Genomic DNA, 17,640 nt, shown 5'->3' with positions numbered 1-17,640 from the left:
ACGGTCTGTCCCCTGGCACGGCCAGGTGCCCAGGCTGGCACAGGTGCCTGTGTCATGGGTGGCCAGGACATCTGCGCTGGTGGGAGCTAGTGTTGGCTACGAGGATGGAGGCTGCTAGCAATGGCTCTGAGGCTGCTTTCTGCAGCATCCATGCCTCCCGCAGAGATCTCCCATCCCCAGAGCCAGGCATGGAGCTTCTCTGCTAGCCGGTGGGCCAGGACAGGGCTGAGGAGAGCACAGCTGCTTGCAGGGCCATGCTAAGCCCAGTCACCCACTGTTCTCCACCCCGAAGAAGATGCATGCCACCAGGACCACCATCCCCATAAAGCCAAGGAGAGCATTGCCATTTAAAGAGGTATTGTCCTGTGACAGCTTTTGATGAAAATACAGCTGTTCCTTAAAGTCCATTCCCTGCCTTGCGGGGGGAGTAGGACAGCACATCAGCAGCCTGCTCTCAGCTGCTCCCCAGCCTGCAGGCTGGCTTGGGGACCATGAAATGCTGCGGCGCAGGGGCATCCTGGGATGTGCAGCTACTGCAAACCTCTTATTTAAAGTTTCCTGGTCATGGTGATTGGTAGCAAAATCGTAAGACTTGAGTAGCAATAAGGAGCTCTGATTTCTAGCAACAAAGGTGTTTTGTTTGGCTTGGTGCACACACGTACGTACACACAGCCCTCATGCGTGCACGGCCAAAGGGGAAACTGCGCTGATCAAGTTAAGCATGGCGAGACCTTGCTACGGTGCAGAGCAAATACTAATGCCATGTAAAGGGCTCTAATTAGTTTAGAAGCGAAGCCCAGTAACAGTTTTCAGCATCTTGAGGCCATTTAAATCTCTGATGCTGCTGCCCTCTGGAGAGGGCTGGAGATGCTTCTCCCTCTCCTGGAATAATGTTTGTCTCTGTGATTCTGTTTTGCATGACTACTTCAGATGATGCAGGGCTACTAGAGAGCTGAGCTCCAGGAGAGGAAAGGTTTTCGGGATGGGCTTGGCATGCTGCAGCCCATGCAGGGCAAGCTATGGTGGGGAAGGTAGTAGGACATATTTTGAAAAATCTGAGGATTTTGGGACAAGGCCTTGAGGCTCACGGCAAGCTGGAGAGCTGCAAAGGGTGGATCTGGCCAGAGCCAATGTCTTACATGTGTAGCCCCAGTGCTGTGCCTTTCTCAGGACTTGCTGTTGCTATTGCAAACCCAGCTCCCGATGGCAGGAGATGCTTGCCTTGCTTTTCTCTCTCTCCCACCTCACTTCACTTTTAAATAAGCTTCTATCCCTCACTGCTTGGAGGAATGCTTTGAAAACCTGACCCTGGTGCACCCTAAAAGCTCAGAAAGCAGCAAGTAAATAAAAAGAGTGCTTTCTCTTCTGACTTAAAAAAATCACATTTAAGAAAAAAAATTCCTAACCCTTTTTGCCCTGATACAGGAGAAAATTTTTTCCTCTCTTCTTTTAAGGCTGATGCTTCTGGGAGATTTAGGGTTGCGGTGCCAGTGCAAAAGAAGCCAGTGGGGCTTCTGTGCCCCTTTCTGAGGATGCTCAGTTGCTGCCGGTGGCTAGCTAGTGCTGTCGCCCACCAGCCAGCACTTGGTCGCTGTGGGAGACCATCGCACTGCTCTCACTGACATCCATTCCTGCTGGAGAGCTTCATCATGAGCGTGGGGGACAGCCACAGAAACCATGCTTGTGCCAAGAGCCTGGCCACACTTCTCTGGCCAGGGTGACTTTGCTCCTCAGAGCTATTAGCCAGGGGCTAATGCACTCACCTCGAGCTCTCTAGGTGGTCCCCATCCTAGTCCCAGGCACCTGTCCTGGGCACACCGGTATCTGGCAGAGAGGGCATCCAGCCCTCAGGGCATCCAGGATCCAGGCAAGGCTGGATGAAGGTGCCCTCCATGTCTTCTCCCCACTTCTGCTCGTCAGCTGTAAATGCTGGCAGGAGATCTCCAGCTGGAAGTGGGCTGCGAGCCACTGGCAGGTAATTGCTAAAGCAAGCAGGGCTGCATTAATTGAGATGACGGCAGCCAGCAATGTGCTCTCCGTTAGTTTTGGCTCTGCAGCAGCTGGTGGAGAAGCAGAAAACCCAGGAGGACCAGGGACAGGATCCATTTTGCTACAGTGATGCTCCAGGCAAGGGCCTACAAGGGGGCAGGAAGGAAACCTGCCTCTCCCCCTCCACGTGGTGTTCTGAGCCCTCATTAGCTGCACCTCCGCCGTCCGCTGTGGCTCCACGCCATGCTGGCATGAGCTGTGCCATGTCCAGCACTGGAACTGGCTTTGCTGATGTGCGCTGGGGGATGCCTGCCCCGTGGACTGTCCCGCCAAAGAGATGCGAGAGCCTGAGGCAGGCGCGGGGTGGGAGGCAGGCAGCCGTCTGCGACAGGCATGTGCGTGCCCAGCAGGGAGGGGGGAAGGGAGCTGCAGCCCCACCTTTTCGCCCCCTCTCCTCCCACCCGTGCTAGAACCGTGCCTTGAGGTACGGTGGGCCCTGGGGGATTTTGCAGCACCCTGTCCCCAAACGACTGGTCTGGTCGCTGCACAGGGAAGATGTTGCTCGGGCAACACATGCGAGTGGGAGAAGAGGGGGGCGATGCAGGCCAGGAGTGAGGGGCGTTAGCAGAGCTGAGCGGGGAGCCCAGGGCTGCCAGGCAGAAATTTGGCCCCCCCAAGCCAGAGGATGGCCACAGACCTGGCTGGCTGAAGGCGCAGCAGGATGGAGGAGAGCAGCACAGCTAGATGTGATCCAGGCCCTGCTTTCTGTCACCTCACAGCCTCCTCCCTGTGACTCCAGACCCTGCCTGGGGCCACCCAGCCAAGCTGCTAGAGCAGGGACGCCGTGGCTTGCGTTGCCGTTTCAGGCCACCGCTGGTAAGCTCGGACTTGCCAGCCCAGAGGGCTGAGCCTGCCAGGGCAGGATTCACAGCGTAGACCAAGACTTCTCAGGAGGAACAAGGAGCTGCAGCCACAGCAGCTGCTGGCTGCAAAACAAATTGGAACGGAACAGGCTTGTTGCTGTGGTTTGCCTGCAGCGGCAATGAGATGAGCAGAGCTGTCGCAGGGTGCCCAGACGGTGGGCAGCAGCCAGCCACGTGCCTGTGCCACCCTTCCTGATGGGTGTCACGGGCTGGGGTGCCCTGGAGATGGGTGCTCCTGGAGCAAGCGTGTCCTACCTACCGTCACCACTGCCCAGAGAAGGCTGCCACCAAGATGAGGGACCCTGCCCTCTACAGGGACCAGGAAACAGCCCCAGCTGCCCAACAATGGGTGCCGCAGAGATCCAAGCCACCCTAATCACAGATGTTCCTTTGACCTCAGCCATGATGCTGCCCGCTGAGCTGTAGGGGAATGGTTCAGTCTAGGGCTTTAGGATAAATGGTGCAGAAAACCACCTGGTATCATCACTGTGGGGCTTGAGGGCAAGGGCAGAGCCCCTCCGCTGTGTAAGCAAGAGGCTTGTAGGCAGCAGTGTGGTCCAGAGATGCTCTTCTAGCAGTCTGCCTCTTCCATGCCCTGCACAAATGGGCACGAGGAGGGATACCAACCACCTGCCAAAGTACAGGCACCTCCTCTGACCCTGACCGCAGCAGGGGTTCAGGGACTCCAAAGGCAGACGCCTCAGCTGACTGTATCATGGGGCAGGAAGAGGGCCATGCCTCAGGACAGCTTTACCCACCCCCCCCCAGAGACCTGCTCCTGGGTTGGGGTGTCTCACCCCGCTGCATCCTGTAGTGGGCCAGCCAGCGGGGAGAAGGGAGGAGTCAGATGCGGCTGTTATGACAACAGAAACTCTCAAGATGAAAGGAATGGAAAAGGCACTCTTTAAAGCATGTTTCCATGGCAACAAGCATCTTCAAAGGCCTCTATAAAAAATGAAATTAAAAAAAAAAAAAAAGGAGGTTTCTGTAGAGGTGGGGACTTCTGTGAGCTGAGCTGCCGCAGGTGCTTTGGGAGTTAAATGAAGAACCTGGACCCTCCTGGGAGGGGATGGGGCCAGCCCTGCAAGGCAGAAAGAATGGGGGGAGCTGAGTTTTGCAGCTCAGGGGCTGTGTTGTGCCTCTTTGTTCCCCCATGTTTTGGGGTTTTTTGCCTGCTAGGCCTTTGCTCCATAAGATGGCCAAGTCCAGCAAAAAGGACAGGGAACAAATAATCTGGTGGAAGCCGAGAGGCAAAAAAATGCCTGTGCTCTTGCTCTGGCTGTTCCAGCCTTGCTTTCCCTACCAAGGGGAGGGCAACCCCACAACATCCTTGCTGCAAGGGCTTGTCGGCTCCACACCTCCCAGGGACAGGAGGCTGTAGGCGATGAGCTCTGGGTCAATGCCGCAGCTGGGAGCGTGCAGCGTGACCGCCCGCTGGGGACAGGGATGTGGCAGCGTGGCCACGGCTGATGTGACAGCAAAGGGCCAGCTGCCCATGGGAGCTGCAGCAACAGCCTGCTCTGCCTGGGGGTGCGATCGAACAGGATGGGATGGAGCCAGTGTGGTCAGGCACCAGCTCCGTCCTGCACGATGCTGAACCTGCTTCGGGCCACATGCGCTCCGGTGCTACGGGATCTCTGTAAGGAAAGTTGAAAAGACTTTTCCTTCTTCTTGGCACATGCCCCTTGACTAGAGAAGCATCAGATGCTCCTGGAGGTGCATGAGCTGCTGACAAAGGCTGCAGTGGGCATCATGTGCTGGGGGTGTAGGCTAGTCAGACTGGGCACCGCAGTAAATGCTCTCAGAAAGGGGCTTTGGCCTGCTTTGCATTCTTCCCCCCTCTCTCCACAGGGAGATTTGCTCTAGCTTTCTCTGCTGTGTGATCGCAACCCATGGGCTGTCTTTCCTCGTTCCCCAGGGGTGCTGCCTGGTCTGCAGCAGGGGCTGGCAGGGGTGAGACACCCCCCGCACACTGCCGTGAGCAGAAATGGGTGTCACGTGGGGCTTTAGAGTCATGAAGCTCGTTAGTGGGTACTGAGCTGCAGCCCCTTTCTCTGCTCTTACATGGTACCCAGCTATAACCACCACCCTCACAACCTTGTTACCAGGGACGCCAGGCACCACTAGCGTTGTCCCACCCTAAAAATTAATCCTCCTTTGCTTGCTCAGCAATGCTGAGCACTGAGTTTTCTTTTTTCTACTTTGGGATGGGGGGGCACAGGGGTGGTGGGTAGCAGAAGTGCACACTGATGCTGAACAGGTCTTGGCTGGAGGAGCTTTTTGAGACTGTGGAAAACCACAGGGGGTTCAAATCTGTAACAGTTGTTCAATAAAGCAGATGAAAATACTCATTCCAGATGGCCTATCCATCCTGGGTATTTTCAGTGTGGGATGCACTGAATTTTACCTGATATAATTTCACCTGTGGGCATTCTTCGCCTCAAACAAAAGCACTCACAATTAAAAGGAGGGACAATACTAGTTGCTGGAGCCCTGGCCCTGTGACTGCCACTGTTTTTTTACCAGAGTACTCCCAGAGAGGTGATCGACCACCCTGAGAGGTGATCGACCACCCTACAGTGCCTGGCTCCACATTGGCAGGGGTGTCCTGGAAGAGTGGGGGGCACCGCTCTGCTTTCCCAGCCCAGCTCCTTCTCTGCAGAGATCTGGACTTCTGTGCCTTATTTTAAGGCTGTCGCTCAGCTCGATGACTAACAAACTCTATGCTCAAATTATCCTGCTGCAGAGTAATGCTCCTAATCCTGTCAGTAGCCCCTTGGGATGCTGGAGAACAAGCACTTTCCCAAACCCACGGGCTCCGCAATCACGTACCTCCACTCGCTGATGCCTGATGCAATAACCCTGCGTACACTTCAGTCTCCTGTTTTACCAATGGATTTTGAGAAGTAACCTTACCTGGAGAACCCTTTGAGTGGGTTCCTTGTCTAATTGTCTGCAACAACACAGTATCATTGGCAAGTGGTACAAGGGAGTTCGGCCTCACACAGCATAACTGGCTAGAGGCAAATGGAAAAGGACAAGTCATAAAGCAGAAGTGCATTAAAAGGCCTCCTTCAAGTGTACAAGTGAGGGAGAGATTCCGCACAACCAAAAAGGTGCAGGTTAAAGGACTGTGGGAGCTGGCTGGGTGCAGCAGGGCTGTGCGGCAGAGCGTTTCCCTAGATCAGAGGTGGCAGCACAGGAGCACCCCAGAGCTTGGCACTGACCGCCCGGGTGTCCTGCGTGCCGCAGCAAGGGCAGGAGGCACCACAGCTCTGCTTCGGCCACTCTTAACTCCCGTCAACAGCTCCACGTAGTAAGGCCAGGGTAAGCCAGAGGCTTTGATTACATTTATCAGGCAATTAGAGTCACAACAGCCCTGTTAGCATAAAATGAGTGCTGGGGACCCATGTGCTGGGGAATGTGGAGCTCAGCTGGGGGGGGTGTAATGAGGGGCCCAGCAGATGATGCTGGGGAGACCAGGGTGATGCCATTCCCGGTGCATTGGGAAGCACGGGCAGGAGGTGAGCAGGGGACAAGATGCACACCGGCAGGCCTTGCTCCTCTTCCTCCTGGCCCCCAGCCACCTGCAGTGGGACCGGTTAATGCAGGACCCGTCATTGTGGGACCAGCTGTGCCCATGAGATGATTCCCCTCTGGCCTTTGGTACTTGCTTTTTTCCAGCCTGTCTGCCCTAGCTGGACACCCTGGGGCTCAGGGAGAACAGGGGTGGGGGCTCAGGGCAGAAGTTAAGTGCTTGTGTCTAGTGAGCAGCTGGGGAGGGTCTTCATACCCTGTGAGGGAGGAATAAGTGGAAGCAAGGAAGGGATGCCTGCTGAGGAGGGGAAGTTTTTCTTGCTAGAAAGGATATGTATATGGTTTTAAACAAACAAACAAACCAACCCCCCAGTTGGTTCTGACTATTTGGACCCTGTGCTAACCCACACAGAATGAGGCAGTGGGGATGCGATGCCCCAAGATCTGCCTCAGCCATCACCAGACTATAGGCTGCTCAGAGGAGCCCTGCAGCTCCTGGGTTACGTTACAGCAGCCAACAGCTCCTCTGTGAGGCGTAAGCTGGCCCTTTTCTGCCTTAATCCATGGGATAATTTGCAGGGTGCAACCTGCTCCGTGCATTGGAGCATGGCCAGCAGCCCTCTCGCTGCTCATATTCTGTGTTGTTGATGACCGCAAAAAGATAAAAGGGATTGCTTTTATTGCACCGCAGCAGGAGCGGTGAGCCACCTTCCCGGCCCCGTGCCCGGCCCGAGCCTGCTTCTGAGCCTCACACACGCTTCCCCTCGGCTGTCCCAGGCTCACAGCGGGACAGCCAGCAGCAGCTCCGGGCTGTGCGCAGCCCTCACCTGCTTTCCCTCTGCTCCGAGAGGTTTGGGAGGTCGGGGCTCCTCGCCCCATTTCCTCCCGCTCATTCGTGGGTGCGGGGTTGCCATGGGTCCTGCAATCCCTTTGTTAATATTCTGGGTGTGAGAGCATTCAGCATCGCTCCAACAGGAGTCAGAGGTTAAAAAGTACAAATATAATTATGGTGATAATGCTCCTGTGCAGCCGGGTGGAATGGCAGGAGAGGTGGAGGCTGGAGAGGGCTTTGCCACCAGCCTCCACTCTGCCCTGGCTTCCTCTGACCAGATATTTTTCTTCTCTGCTTGGGGCAATGCATCCTCGGTACCAAGATCCCAGGCCACAGGGAGGCTGAGGGCTTCAACTTACTAGTTTTGGGAGACATGGCACAGGAGCTCGTTTGTTCCCCTGTGCTCCATGCCAGCTCCTGTCCCCCCTCCATCGCTCACAGGTCCTTCAGGAGCAACAGAGCTGGGTGCAGGCTTAAAGCATCTACTTTTGTGTTTGCAGTGTGGTCTTCACACTAACCATATTCATTTAATAATAGCCACGGCCCCGTGTATTCCCTGGCAAGCTTGACCTAAATTCAGCAGCAAGGTTTATTCTGCAGCTTGCACTGCAGTGGATGGGAAAGTCTGCAGCAGCTGGGGAGAAAAAAACAAACGTTGAAAGGGGGAAGCTTGAATTGAATTAAATCTGAATCAAATCACAGCCATCTCCTCTGTGTTTCTTTAATTGGAAGTTCCAATTCAGTTTATTGTTCCCAGCTCCATCATTTTTAGTTTCCAATGTGCTGCAGGATTTGCGATCTCAAACAGCTGTGATTGTTGCGCAGGGAAATTTTGACTGCTGTGGTTGCTAGAAATTGGGCAAGGGCTGTGGTGTAGTTTGGATGATGGTTTATTAGGTTTCAGAGTTAGCCCTGAGCAGAAGATTCCTGCCTCTGTGAGTCATTACGGGCTTCTTCTTTCATCACCTGTGGAAGGTATTCACTGGGCTGATTTATTTTGTGTTATTGCCATGACACTCAGGCATAAAGGGCATAAAAAGGTGGCTTCAGCAAACTCCGTTCTCGGGGAACAAGAAAATAGCCAGGGCTTGATAATGACAAGCTAAAGAGGTCTCATGCACATGCCTTTAACCACCTTAACCCCAGGAGGGTTAGAGCAACGATATGCTTAATCCTGGCTGTTTGGCCAACACTTAACTTTGTTAGTCAGCTCCCTGGAGGAGGAACAAAGCTGCTCACGTATGTACAGCTCTAAGCCATTGGCTGTGCTCCAGAAAACGGTCCTCTCTGCTGCTGGAGAAGTATCCTCACCAAAGCTTTGCTTGTGCTCATTCAGACACATCCCCTGAAGGGATTAATGCTCAGCAGACCCCACCTGCAACATTTAAAGAAAGGGACATGCCCTTCGCTGGCTTCAGATGTGGGCAGGAGCCAGTTCTGGGAGCCTTCTGGTACTGCCTTGTGCTCCTGGGCAAGCTCAGGCTCTGGCACCTTCCTTAGCAAGGTCTTGGGTCCATCTCCACCATCTGCCTGAGCAGACAGCTCTGCAGTGCTGTAAAAGACTGGGAACGGAGCTGGAGGATGAAGAGGATGGCTGGTCTCATATTGCCTGATCAGAGCTTTACTCCAGCCTTGGCGCAGGTGTCTCGTCACCACCCTGTTGCAATCCTCCTGCTCAGCCTTTGGGAAATGCCTCTTCCCTGCTGGACAGACTGCCCCTGCTCCATCACCCCCACCTCACCATGCCATTGTGGCCCCTGGGACCAACACTCACACGCTGTTGGCTTAAGAAACCCAAAGCCATCAATTCTCATCAGGCAGCTCCCATCTCTGCTGCCCAGCACCTCACACCTGCCAAATGTTGAAGAGCTGAGCCCCACCGCACGGCAAGTGCCTGGGACCTGCCACCTCGGGCTGCTGGGGCACCATCCTTTGGCATGCATGGGGCACACCTGTGCTTCAGCTGCCTCAAGGATGGCTCCAAACATCCTCCCCTCTTCCTGGGCATCTCTTGGCGTGCTTTGGAAGAAGGGGGGTTTTTATTTGGCTTTGATTTTGTTCGCATTGCCAGGGAGGAGGAAGGAAATGCAGCTCTTCTGCTCTTCTCTGAGCCCAGGTGAGTGAGCCTCCCTGCCTCCCGTTATCCCCCCAGTGGGCAGGGGATACTGCCTTGCTCCTCAGAGGGACTGGGGTAGGTTCTTAAGAGGCTTTGAACCCTTCATCTTCATCAGGAGGGTGGCCAGACAGCACTGGGGACCCTTTGCAGTCCACCAGCACAGCCCAGATGTGCCCTGGGCCCTGCCAGGCTGTACGAAATGGCTTTTCTGGCAGAGAAAGTCCAATGCTGGTCTGTAAATAACCTGCATTTTGGCTAGAGAGGCAGAAAGGACAGGGATGGCTGCCATGACACTGTGAAGGAGGCAGCAGCTGCTGGATGGAGGGGTCCCACTATGGTGACAGCCCACTCCCAGGGAAACCAGCTGCTCCTGTGCTCGCAGGGTGCAGCAGGGAGGGAGGGAGGGTGCTGATGGGGCATTCTGCAGAGATGACCTGGCTGGTCCTCCCCAAAAACAAGTCAGGGCAAACCTGGGGGAGCCAGACAGGGATCTTCAGAGCCCCATTTGGGGCTGATGCTCTGCCTGTTTGGCCACCAAGGCAAGAGGACATCTCAGCCACACCAGATCCATCTCTCGCCTGAAAAGCCGATTTCAGCCTAACTGCAGAGAATGAAGCCAGAGCAAAGCAAAAGCAGAGTCACCCTTTGGTTTCTCCACCTGACCTAGCCTTAAAAACTCAATTTGAAGGTGGCATTAGGGAAGTAAGATATCGTTTATCAGGAGCGACAGATCCAATCTATAAATTAACATGCTCAGCCTGGGAGTCAGGAGGCAGAGATATCTATCAGTTCCTCCCCAGCAGGCTGACACAGGCACACAAATTTGGCCAGTTCCCCAGAGCAGCATCCAGTCTCCAGCAGGACTGAGGACCCAGAAGAGCTGGGGGGGCACGGCCAGCGATGGGGATTTTATATGGGAGAGCCCTGGAGAAGAACCAAGCTCCCATCTCCACCCCACACTGTCCTCCGTGACATGAGGACAAGAGTGCCCCCAAAAAAATGGGGTTCATGTCTCAGTCCAAGGGCATAGCATATTTTTAAATGCACTGTCAAGGCATTCAATATACGATGAGCTGCAAAACAGTTGCAGTTTGTTAGGGAAAAGCTGGCTATTTTAAGATACATCTACACAGTTCACCTCCACTCTCCAAAAACAAAGGATAAACCATGGAAATAATATTTGTTTTTTATGTAGGACCTACACAAACATAACTTTACGTATACACAAACTACTGTCTCTGTGCTCAGTAAATCTGGGGTTTTAAGGCTGCTCACCTCCCAGCCCTGGGAGGTGCTGGGTGACTTTTGGTGATGGCTGGCATGACTCTGCTGTAAAGGACAAGCAAACAAGGACATTTGCAACCATGTCACGAGGCGCTCGTCTCGCTGAATCCCTTTTCTACATAAAACCAGAGAGGCTGGGCCAAATGGTTGAAATGGGTTTGATTAGGGCCCCCGGCACGGTCTCACTCCCACCCCAGGTAGCCGGATCTCTGCATCAGCCGGTCCCCACAGGGAGGAACAGCCGGCGGGACAGCCGAGGGTACCGCTCCCTCCAAGGGACAGGGAAACAAAATGATCAGGGGGCTCAGATGGTGCAGCCAGGAAGCCTGTTAAAGGCCTCATAAATAAGAGCCCATGTAGACAGCAGGTACTGTGGGGCTTTATAGGCCTATAAAACACCCTGAGCTGCCACTGAGGCTGGAAGGGATGGGTAGGGAATCTAATTTCACAGGATTTAAAGCAGGTGAGAGAGATATAAATGTGTGTTTTTAATAGTAATTAATGCTGCCATTCAGAAGCACTTAAGCACGGGGTTCGGAGAGTTTCCAAGGGCTTGCCTCATAAATCACAGCCCACTACCTGCCCGCCCTGCTCCTGGGGAGCCAGGCTGCTGCTCCCTCGCCTGACCCAGCCACGACAGCAGGGACATTTCAAACCCCATGCGGAGAGCTCAGCATCGCTGCAGCCAGGCTGCTCCCGAGCCATGGCAAGCAGAACTATCCCCAGCCATCCCTCCAAACCAGGGGTCACCCTGGGATGGGTGCAGGGACACCTTCCCCCAAGGTTATCCCCTTTTCTGCAGAGCCAGAGGGACAAAGCAGCAGCTTCCTCACGCCTAGCTCACTGCTCACTTCTCTGCCATGGAATGGCAGTTTTCACCCTGCCTTCTCGAGTCATTTTGGCTGTGCAGGCAGTCAGGTCCCAGCCAGCTCCTTCTGCCTGGTGTGGGTGGAGAGCAGAGGCTGCCACAGCCCACAGGGATGCGGTGGAGAGTGGGGGGTGCACGGGAAACATGCAGGAACTGGGCAGTGTGTATAATCCGTGCTGTTCTGTGTGGTGCCGTGATTTCTAAGTTGACGCCAGGACCCTTGGGGTCTGATTTCATACCTTTCTTGGATGGTGACAGAGACCAGGTGCTTAGCAGAGAAGCCCAGTGTGGGCAGCTGGAGATGCGCCCCATGCCTTAGCATCCCCATGCACCCCAGAAAGCAGTTACAGAGCTCACGGCCTTTGCTGCGTTGTGTGCACCCACTCCTGCCTCCCACGGCTGCAAGTGGGCAGGTGAAGCGGAACAGCAAGGCCAGGGCTCCCCTCCACCCCAGCCCTGCCCCAGTCCTGTCCACCTCTGCCCGGTCCTCCCCAGTGCAGCCCCAGCCTTGTCCCAGCCCTACCTGGGAAGGCTCCAACCGTGTGCCAGCCCTGCCCTCTAGTGTCACTTCTGCCACAACCATAGTTTATAATACAGCTTACTCCCCCAGCACCTCTGGTGCAGATGTTCAGTTGGGTGTAAGGTGTGACTGTTTCAGCCAGAGCTTGGCTTTCACGCCAGGGGAGCAGGGCAGGGGAAGGATCCAGGCTCAGAGATTTGCCAGATGGCGATGCAGTAATTTGGGGGTGGAAGGAACTTGTCCCTGCTCATGGTCAAAGCAGGTCCCAGCCATTTCCCCAGTGAAGGCAGGAGCCCTGAGGAAACCAGGAAAGAACAAGACGGCCAGGAGAAACCTTCATTAACTATTTCTTATGCACTATTCTTCCACTTATGTGCAGTCAGATTATCCAAACTGGGGATTAAGCGTGCCCCAGATGCAGAAACAGTCTGAGATGTGGCCAAGTTAATTAACTGATGGGGCACCTGCACTGCTTCCAGAAGCAGCTCAGGTCTGCAAAGCCCAGGGCTGCTTTGGCGTGGCACAGAGCCCATGCAGAGGTCCTGTTGGACCCCACTGCCTCCATAAAGAACTGAGTCAGCATGACTGCTCCAGGGCCCTGGCACCAGACGTGCAGAGGCTGAAGAGCCCAGGCAGTGCTGGTGTTGATCCAGTTACAGAGCTGGTTTGAATCCAGCTGGGAGTTAGCCCCTTCTGGGCTGAGCTCCAGCAGACTCTGCAGGAGTCCCCCATGTCCCAGGGTCCAGGAAGGTGTCTGAGCTGGGTGCAGCTGGGTCCAAGCACTCTCCAGCTGGTGCCACCAAGCTGCTGGAGGACGGCACGTGGGCCAGGCACCGAAGCATCTTTGCAGCAGCTGCCTGGGCCAACAAGGTTGGTGCTCCATGTTTTTCCACAATGCGACTGCAGAGACATCTATTATCCTGCACAACAGAGAGCTACAGCAGCACTACCCTGCCATGGCCATTTCTCCTACGAACCAGGGAGGGTCTGGAAAGACACTGTATCACAATGGGAAATGCCAGTGCTAGAAACGGATATTGTCTGGGGATGATATTAAGAGATTTCTCTCTTTTCTCACCCCGATTCACGTTTACGACCGAGCAGAAAGAGACTTGATCCAGCTGTTCTGATCTGATAAATCAGGCTTGGATTTTGCGTTGGCCTCCTTCCACTGTATTAATCATCAGCAAATACAAAACAATGGTGTGACAGCTGAAATCTGTTGTTACCAAGCAATATCCGCAGTTCAAACTTGAAACCTTGAAAGCTCAAGCTAATTTTGCTGAGATACACAGCAAACCAGAGGAATCGCTAGTAGGTCCAGTAAAGTAATGCTCCTGTTACAGGTAAACCCTCCTGGGTTGTTAGTCCCTGCTTGGGTGCTGTTGTGGGGTCACACTGACTCTGACTATATGTAGGCTGAGCGCACACACACACGTATATGCGTATGTACAGATATACATATGTTTACATATAAGTTTGTCTATATATGTGCATGTATATAAGCTAGATTGATGTCTTGACTTGTAAGCCCCATACTTTATAAACATCTGCATCAAGGATGTTTGTATTAACTGGAAATCAGATCCCCAAACACACAAGGAACAATAAATCCTTAAATACACTGGAATGACCTCACTGCTGAGCTGGTTTCTTCCCTTGTCCCATTCCAGGTAGCGGAACAAGCCCTATTTCTAACCCCAAGGGCCTCTTCCTGAGACCCAGAAACACTCAAGACTGTCAATGTTTTCTCCTGCTTCATTTGCTATTCTACATGACTTACGAAGGGCCTATTCCCTCACTAACACACCGGTCGGTATGTCCAGGTCTCCTGCGTGGCCAGGAAATGCAATTTATGCTGTCTCACCACTGGGTTTGACCTACACCCCGAAGACTATTGCTATTTTATCAGCCAGGCTGCTGGTTATCAGCTATTTGCTTGCTTTCAAGTAGGTCATATAATTTAAAGGGGAAGGGTAGAGCTCTCCCCTCAGAGAAGCACTGCCTGACATATTTTAAAAGGTTTTCTGTTCACATAGGAGAGGATTAAATAAGAGGCAGGAGTGCACACGTGTGTGTGCGCAGGCCGGCAGGCGTGCCAGCCAGCAGCAGCGGGGCAGGCACCTCGCAGGACATGGGAACAAGGACGCTACCGAGGCAGCCAGATTTCCCAACACAAAGAACCAGTCAAAGCTGCTTATTTTCCAGCCTCAGACCTCCACTAGTGATAATTGTTTATTTTGAAAGCACTCAGGGAACATGAAGCAGCACACTCCTAAGCCAGAAATAATCCTGTGCTGGCTCTTCACGATATGTGCTATCATGTTAATATACAACCAGGCAGCAGGGCAGAAAAAATATCTAGGCATCGTCCGCATAAGGAAGTGAATTGCTGCTGCTATAGCATAACAAACACGTTCTAAGGGAAGTTAAATGTATTTATCTTCTCAAAAAACTAGGTTAAAAAGTAACTTCATCTGCCTGTAAGCACTTGCTTAAAAAAATCAGCAAAGCTGTAACAACATCCAGAGGTTGGAATCTTGAACCAGGCAACTCCAAGCATGAAAAAGAGTGTACATTATTTAGTGGGAAATAATCAACCATCAGAATAATATTGCTACTGTCCGACTGAATTCAGTATCCCTGGAAGTATTTTTAGATTGACTTTTTTTCCTAAAAGACCAGCTTTAATTCAAGCAGGACTTCATTCAGGGAAGCCCAAGGCTGGTGCTGCGCAGGAGATCAGGCTACATGTCACAATGGCTTCAATTAGCATTATAACCTGTTAATTATCACCTTTACTTTGAAATTTCTAAATCACCTACAGCTTTAAATCACCTTTCCCCCAAAGCAGAGCATCCCTGTGAGGCAGGTAGGTAGGCAGGCAGAGTAAGTCTGCAGGTCAGTTTTTGCACCTAGCAAGACTTTATTCAAAGCACTTGTCAAAACCATTGCCGTGCTGTAGACAACCTCTGCCTAGGGAGATTGACCAGCACAACTATCATAGAACTACCTGATTATTTGAGAGTAAATCACTTTTATTTTGGAATACACTGTCAACACTGGGGAGTTATATTGGCAGAGCTGAGAGAGCTATTCTGGTTAATTCTTCCATGCAGACGTGCCATACATGTGTGATAAGGCTGGAGAATAATCCCCCAGGAGAACCAACAAGCATTTTATTGATTGGGATACTTCAAACTTGTGTAGGACAAAGCAATTTTCTATGTGCTGAATGAATGGACAAGATGGGATTGAATGTTGGGTTTTTTCCATCTCTAATTTCTGTGCTTAGTTTAGAGAAGACATTTTGAACAACACACCAAGTGGCATAGGGGAGGAAAAATCTACACCTGGCTCTGATTCTGCCAGAGGTGCAGTCATACTTGCAACATTAGTGGTAGCAGAGGTCATTTCCTTGAAATTCAAGACAAATGTGTGATCCTGAAGCCATAGGTATGTGTAACAGGCCACGGGGACCTCTAGAATCAAGCCAGCACCTCACGCCCAGGCTGTTTGCTTTCTTTTTCTCACCCGACCGATGCCATTTACGGGAGAATCACTGGGCCAGGCACTGGAAGGAGGTGGATGGGAAAGGATGCAGGATAAGAAGCCTGCAGAGAGTGAGTGCGAGCTGCACTTCCAGCAGCAGGATCAAAACATGGCTGAGCTAGAGGGGACACCGGCTGGTAATTTCCAGCACATCGACAGCAGCTTTCCCTGCCTTGATGCCAGCCCGTCTGCAATCTCATGATCTCTGCTGCTTCCATGGCAGGAGCTCTCATGCCTCATGTGCGCTCGGGCAAACACCACGCACCGCTGTGGCTGTCCCGGCTGCCCGCGCAGGCAGGCAGAGTGTGGAGGTTGGTGAGGAGACGAGGCAAAACTCGCTTGGGGTTGCAAGTGCTCTACCAGGCTGGAAAGGCATCTGATGGCCCACCGCAAGGTGCAGGGGTGAGAGCTGACACTCAGCACATACCTAGAGCTCTCTGTCACCCTGGAATGGGCACTTGGGCAGTCCAGAGCAAACACCCAGGCACCAAATTTCTCTGTCCAGAGGGAACATGATTCCCACCAGCGCCCAGGTGCTGTTTACAAGGGAAGGGCTATGAGCAAACATGACTTCTTTTACTAAGCCAACTGATGCAGCTGGGGGAAAAAAAAATCAAGTGCGATCTCAAGAGATTTGAGAAAAGCACATTATGCCTGAAACATTTTCCATCCATGTCAACTGGTCTAATGAAATACATCATTTCTCTCCCCATAACCCCTGCCACGCATCTGTCCTTCACAACTGCAAGAGCATAGCTGCTAAGAGGGCAATTAACATTGCCGACCTTGCCTCCAAAATCCCTTTAATTGTGCTCTCTGTGAGTTGCTGGGCCCCAGGACATTGCAGCCCAGACGTTTTGCAGCAGTCTCAGCTGAAATAAGGAGCGTAGGATCATACCAACCAATGTTTGACACTGAGCTCACTGTTGCCTCCCCCGCCACACGGAATCTGGTATTAATTTTAATTTATTTTGTCCTATTTGAGTTTGGTATTGAAAAGGCTCCTTTGTAATAAAGCACCATTAAGAGAAGGTGGGATCTTTTGTCATGTGAGTATGGGCAGATGGGTCTTTTATACCTGGAATGACGATTTGGGACTGTGGAATAACCGCTTTATCAGGAGAGAGTGTGTGTACATCTTACCCCGATACCCACGCTACCTTGAAAGTAGTTCATTCCTGTTTTGCTTGCAATGCAGCAGAGCGGTGCAGGGTTCAGCACAGGCTGCACATCAGTACCAAAGTAGTTAATGGCATTGGCAGGGACATTCTCCCAATTATATTTTGAAGTAAACGCTGCAGGAAGAGCAATAAGACAGCCAACACTTCCCTGTACTATCCTTATGAGCTGTTTGCAGAGGTCTACTTCTTTCAGGTCGTATCGGGAAGGTTTAGTTTACCTCCACAAAAAAATAAGAATTTTTTTTTCTGTAAATAAGACTTAAACAGCAGAGAGCAGACCTGTACTTTGTGGCGGGCTGCGGGCAAAAGCCGCGTTAGAAAACCACTGGACATACAAGACCCAGATCCCGTTTGCTCCCACCAGCACACCGAGGGCACCGATGCGAGCTGGCAGAGGGTGTTGTTCCCCACACAGGGGCTGCTACCAGTTACCTCCCTCACACCCCGGGCCTGCCGCCCGCTGCCCAGCGCCGCCGGGCAAACACGGTGCCGGGCACCTTGTCTGGCTGCCATCAGCTACCGTGAGCTCCTGCTATGTCGCAGCACTTCCCCAACGGCCCAAGCCCTTCACCTCTGGCTGCATGGGGGAGCATAAGGAATCATGCCCAGTTGATTGCTCCTCGCTAAATTGCCCCGGTTGTTAATTGCCCTCGCTGACCCCAGCAGCGGTCCCCGCCATGCTCCGCTGCCTGCCGCCGCCCGGCCCGGGGCGGGGCAGCGGGGCCGGGCCCTCCCCCGACATGGCGGCGCGGCCCGCCGGCCGGGGAGGCGCCGAGCGGCGCCCGCGGGGCGTGAATAAAGGGCGGCGGGCGGGGCCACAGCGCTCCGGGAAGCGCGG

Source organism: Grus americana, chromosome 5 (genome assembly GCF_028858705.1).
Source record: "Grus americana isolate bGruAme1 chromosome 5, bGruAme1.mat, whole genome shotgun sequence".
Classification (NCBI taxonomy): Eukaryota; Metazoa; Chordata; class Aves; order Gruiformes; family Gruidae; genus Grus; species Grus americana.
The sequence above is the reverse complement of the archived record's forward strand: the minus strand, read 5'-3'. Positions refer to the sequence as shown.